General features: G+C 52.2%; 1 pseudogene; it reads left to right on the top strand.

Moving 5' to 3' along the window:
- Positions 1-1,363, top strand: part of LOC119319456 — a 36,626-nt pseudogene extending 35,263 nt beyond the window's left edge.
- The last annotated feature ends 4,190 nt before the right edge of the window (positions 1,364-5,553 follow it).

Raw genomic sequence — 5,553 nt, 5'->3', positions numbered from 1 at the left:
CGTGCGTGCAACCGCCTGCGTGCATGCACGCCTCGGGCGCCGTGATTGGCGGACGGGTGCGGGCTGGCGTGGGGTCGGGGGACGTGGGGGGTGGGGCCGCGACGGGTGCGGCGCGACGCGTTAACTGCGGGGACTGCACCCGTGATCGCGGGCGGGCACGTCTGCATGCCTGCCATGTCACCAGGCGCGTGCGGCCGGCCGGTTTAATTTTTTTTCCCTCCCGGGCGGGCGGGCTGTATTAATATACGTATTGCTTCACCTGTTTTTTTTTTGCGGGCGGTCAGGCCGGTGGGGGAAGCTTTTTCAAAATATGCACATCCTGCCCTCTGTTATGAAGGGGTATTGGGCAATCTCGGCCGTCCTTGTGTTTACAGGGGGTCTACCGAAGCGGAAGTGATAGAAAAAATGTGTGACTTTGTACTGCAACAGTAGTGGTGAGGCACTACAACATGAGGGGCTCTTTTACTGCAATAGCTGGTCCAAAATGCCTGAAAATGGTTTGACATAAACTACTTCGAAAACAACTTAAAATGAAACCAGACATCCGGCCCTTCGTCCATCTATTTGTTATCCAGTTAACAAGTTAAACTGTTGTCTTATATTAACTGTAACAGCTAATTGTGGGCTGCTCTGTCTAGTGCTTAAATGTTACTCTGCTACATAACCAATGTATCATCGAATCATGCACCCGAAAAGATTTATTGTTTTTTTCTTCTAAAAAGGGCAATTGATACTCCCTTCGTAAAGAAATATAAGAGTGTTTAGATCACTATTTTAGTGATCTAAACACTCTTATATTTGTTAGAGGGAGTACCTAGCAGGATGGCTTTTCTGTCACTCCAGCGACCGCAGCCCACAGGCATATATGGAAGAAATAATGTGAAGTGTAGACGTAGGTCTCCACATTTGCTTGATATTAAAAGCGAAGACCAGTATAGATGACAGTACTTCCCACATGCATTTTACGCACAGAATCATGTGGCAACGTGGAATCCTTTAAAACAGAATATCTTCAACATAAACTTCATAGCTGAATTGTGTTTTTTTGGAAGGCATGTCTTTGTTTCTATTTACTCCGTGTCCCCTTGTTTAATCTGTCACTTTATTCTCTTCACTGCAGGGCGTTCCAAACCCAAAGGCCATCCACTCGTCCAAGGCTGTAGGAGAGCCCCCGTTCTTCCTCGCTCCCTCCGTCTTGTTTGCGATAAAAGACGCAATTACAGCGGCCAGGGCAGAGGAGGGTCATCTTGACTGGTTCCCCCTTGACAACCCGGCAACACCTGAAAGAATAAGGATGGCGTGTGTTGACTCCATTACCAAGAAATTTGCCAGTGTATATTACCGTCCCAAGCATAGTGTATAGCGGCAACACCTAGAAGGTAAATAAATGTCTACATGTTCCCATTGAGTTTATCTTGTTGAGAGCAGCAGGGGAGGCTCTGTTTTGACCTTCCCATCAGGACCATCAAGAACTTACATGTATAAACTCTTGCGATCTTCTAGTAGTACTTGATTAAATTAAGTACACAGAGAACTATCTGAAGCTCCGAGATGATATATATTAAAGAGATCTATATTGAACAGAGTGAGCTAGACGTGGGAACTTCAAAAATCGTCGACAACTTGTCATGCCGAGAATTTAGATGCATATATGTTCTTCAGTTTTTTTTCCGAGGGTACGCCAATGGCGTACCTTAGCTTTATAGAAGGGATTTGGTAGGAGATAGGGCCCTATCGGATCTAGGGCCTAGGTTGTAGGGGAAGGAGGGGGAAGGGTGAGGGCTGGTGCGCGGTGGCTGGCGGCGTGGCGCCGTCCTTGCGTCGGGAGCAGCGGCGGCGAAAGCAGGAGGCGGCTAGGGTTTAGGTCTCCCGGCTCCCTAAGGAAAGCTAAGCAAATATTGATTGCTTCTTGCTTGATTAGACTGATATATCTCCTCTCCTTATATAAAGAGGTTTACTTGACTCCTAAGCAAACGATCCTAATACGATAAGATAATTGGGCTAAGCCCCTAATTAAGATACTTGGGCCATAACCCACTGGGCTAAGCTGCTATGCCGGTCATAACACTTCTCCCCGCCTGCACAAACAGCTCGTCCTCGAACTGTAAGGTGGGGAAGCGCTTGCTGAACTCCTCGAGGTGATCAACCAGTGTCAAACACCTTCGCGACAGCTGGGGCGGCAAGGTCGGCGGCGACGGCGTCCTCCGGAATGTAGTCTGCAACCTCCAGGTAGAAGAGTCGCGGGCAGGCGTGGCCGGGCGTGTAGGGCTCGTCGCAGTTGAAGCACAACCCTTTGCGCGACGCTCGAGTAGCTCGGCCGAGGTGAGCCGGCGGAACGGGCGCGCCGCGGTCGCGGCGAGGGGTGCCGCGGAAGCCTGAGCAGGCCGACCCTGAGCGGAATCTGGCCAAGGTAGCGACCCAGTGGCCCGGGACGGTGACTCCTGCTGGACGGCCACCGCGCGGCGCTTGAACGCGCGGGCGTAGTACATGGCCATCTGGATATCCTGGGGTCCCCGAAGCTCCACGTCCACGGCGGATGTGATCATGAAGTCCACCGACAAAGAGGTCGGCCCGCTGCTGCACCGTCACGCCCGACGCGTGGCATGCCAGTGCCTGGAAACGGTAAGCGAAGTCCTGAACCGTGGAGGTGAAGGGAAGGCGGCCTAGCTCCGCCAGGCGGCTCCCGCGGATCGGGGGCCCAAAACGAAGGAGGCAGAGCTCGCGGAAGCACTCCCAAGGGGGCATGTTGCCCTTGTCCTGCTCGAGGGCGTAGTACCAGGTCTGTGCCGCGCCGCGGAGGTGGTAAGAGGCGAGCCAGGTGCGCTCCGAGGTGAGGGTGCGCTGCCCGCGAAAGAACTGGTCGCACTGGTTGAGCCAGTTGAGGGGGTCCTCCGTGCCGTCATAGGTGTCGAAGTCGATCTTGGCGAACCGCGGCGGTGTCTGGGTCGGAGCGTCGTGTCGAGCTAGCTCGGAGGTGTGGAGTAGCGAGGCGGGTGGCGCCTAGTCGGAGTACTCCGGGTAAGGACCTGCGGAGCTGGATGGCCCGCCGAACTGCAGAAACGGGGTCGGCTGCTCCGGAGTCGTGGTGTAGACCGGCGATGGCGAAGACCCAGTCGCCCAAGCTGGTAGTGGTGACGGGGAGGCCGGAAACCGGACCTGATGTATCAGAAGGCCGGCCGGCGAGGACGCCCCTGAGCTGGGCAGAGGTGGCGCTAGTGGTTGCAGCGTCGGCTGTGGAGGGTGGGCGGGTGCGTCAGTTGCCGCGGGGGAAGGCGGCTGCAGATGCCAGAGGGGAGCCGCAGCTGGCGGCGGCGGCAGATGCCACAGAGGAGCCGCGGCCGGAGTGGTCTTGCCGGGGTGCCCCTCCTGGAACGGCAGCCCGGTGCAGGCCGGCCACGGCAGCGTGGGGGAGCCTGCCGGGAACGGCAGCAGCGGCTGCCAGCTGTAGGCAGGCGCGCCCTGGGACGGCCACGGCAGCGTGGGGGAGCCTGCCTGGAACGGCAGCAGCGGCTGCCCGCTGTAAGCAGGCACGCCCTGGGACGGCCATGGCAGCGTGGGGTGGCCGTAGGCGGCGATCGGCGCAGCCGGCGGAGGTGCGTACGGCCTAGCCATGTACGGTTGGTACAGGTTCAGAAGGAGTCCCTGGACGGCTGTCATGAGATCCCGCAAGGTATTGGTGACCTGTTCCGGCGTGAAGACGGCGGTCGTTGGCGGCGCGGAAGTGATGGGGGCCAGGGGCGGTGAGGAGCCCGCGGTGGTGACTGGGCCCGACAGCGTGGAGCCCTGGCGGTGGTCATTGGGGCGAACGTCATCGGCGCGGAGGTGGAGATGGGCAGCGGCGGCGATGGTGTTGACGAAGATATGATCGGACCCAAGTCTTTGGATACCAAATTGGTAGGAGCTAGGGCCCTACCGGATCTAGGGCGTAGGTTGTAGGGGAAGGAGGGGGAAAGGCGAGGGCTGGTGCGCGACGGCCGGCGGCGTGGCGGCGGCGTGGCGCCGTCCTTGTGTCGGGAGCAGCGGCGGCGAAAGCAGGAGGCAGCTAGGCTTTAGGTCTCCCGGCTCCCTAAGGGAAGCCGAGCAAATATTGATTGCTTCTTGCTTGATTAGATTGATTGATACATCTCTTCTCTTTATATAGAGAGGTTTACTTGACTCCTAAGCAAACGATTCTAATACGATAAGATAATTGGACTAAGCCTCTAATTAAGATACTTGGGTCATAACCCATTGGGCTAAGCCCCTATGCCGGTCATAACAAGATTCTTCAGTTTGTTTTAAATTACAGATGCTATGTGGTTGAACCAAGCTCAACGGTACCACATATAAAAACACTTCATCTCAACCCCAGCCCTCTCCTCGTGGTAAATTAATCTGTGGCCCCTCATAAGTCTGCTTCTTAATAATTCTACATCACTTCTCGTAATTGTAAAATAGATTATGCTCATTGTGTAACCGTAAAAACAGAAAATGCATTCTAGTTGGAACACTTAAAGGAGATTAAAGAACCTTACCAAATGTATATAAGCTTAAAATTGCAATATCCTATCCACATTGGCATCACATAATTAGCTACTATATACAGATGACATCCTTGTGTTTCGGTAGAAACGAGAAGCTGAATCAGGACAATAGCTTTTTTTATCCAAAAACATGCAATAAGTTTTTTCGAGTCGTCCCCCGTTGTGCATTGATAGAAAACCAGTGATTTAAAGGCCTAAAACTTGCAATTGATTCTTACACCTCAAGGCAGTAAGGAAAGCAACATCTACATACAATTTTCTTGAATTTGTCAGACTTATACATTCTCAGTGACTCCCATGCCTAAACTCGTGACTGGAAATAGGCGGACTATTTTTGATCTAGGATGAGAAAAGAGGAATATTTAGCACACATGACAGCATTGTGTGGTTTGTAAAGCAAGTTCCCTAGTATATGACACCTGTTTATAGCCGAACCATGGCCAATTGAGTATTTTGGAGTTAACCAATATTTTCTGGGCCACAAAAAAATTATACGTTTGCATGCCTTCAATCTTTTGTCTTCATTTCCACACTGTTATTCTCATAAATGGAGAGATCGACATCTTGCACTTATGAAGCACCTGCAATGGTACTCAGGGATGTTAAAATGGTGATTCTATTGAATATAGAATGCTCATGCATCTGTCGGATGTAGAGGCCGGGGGTGATCCTCCTTCTCCAAAAAAAAGGCTCTTGTGCTCACCAACGTGAGCTGACATTTGCATATATATACTTGCGTACGTGCCATTACTAGATGTTAGCGCACTGCATATATGTGAGTTACTGATTTGTTAACATTTCTGAATTTTTGCTGACAAGATGTGGCCTGTACTTAAAGGAAGATGTGTGTCACTGTCAGTATATACACACGCACAGACCGTACACATTTAAGGAAAAGGGGATCCAAAGAAAGAAAAAAAAGCACCCTCTGATCCATATTACTTGTCGCTCAGACGGATGTATCTACCAAATCTAGATACATCTATTTGAGCGACAAGTAATATGGATCGGATGAGTAGTTTTTATATGA

Source organism: Triticum dicoccoides, chromosome 6A (assembly GCF_002162155.2).
Source record: "Triticum dicoccoides isolate Atlit2015 ecotype Zavitan chromosome 6A, WEW_v2.0, whole genome shotgun sequence".
In the NCBI taxonomy this organism is placed as follows: domain Eukaryota; kingdom Viridiplantae; phylum Streptophyta; class Magnoliopsida; order Poales; family Poaceae; genus Triticum; species Triticum dicoccoides.
Note: the sequence above shows the minus strand (reverse complement) of the source record. Positions and strands in the feature narration are given on the sequence as shown.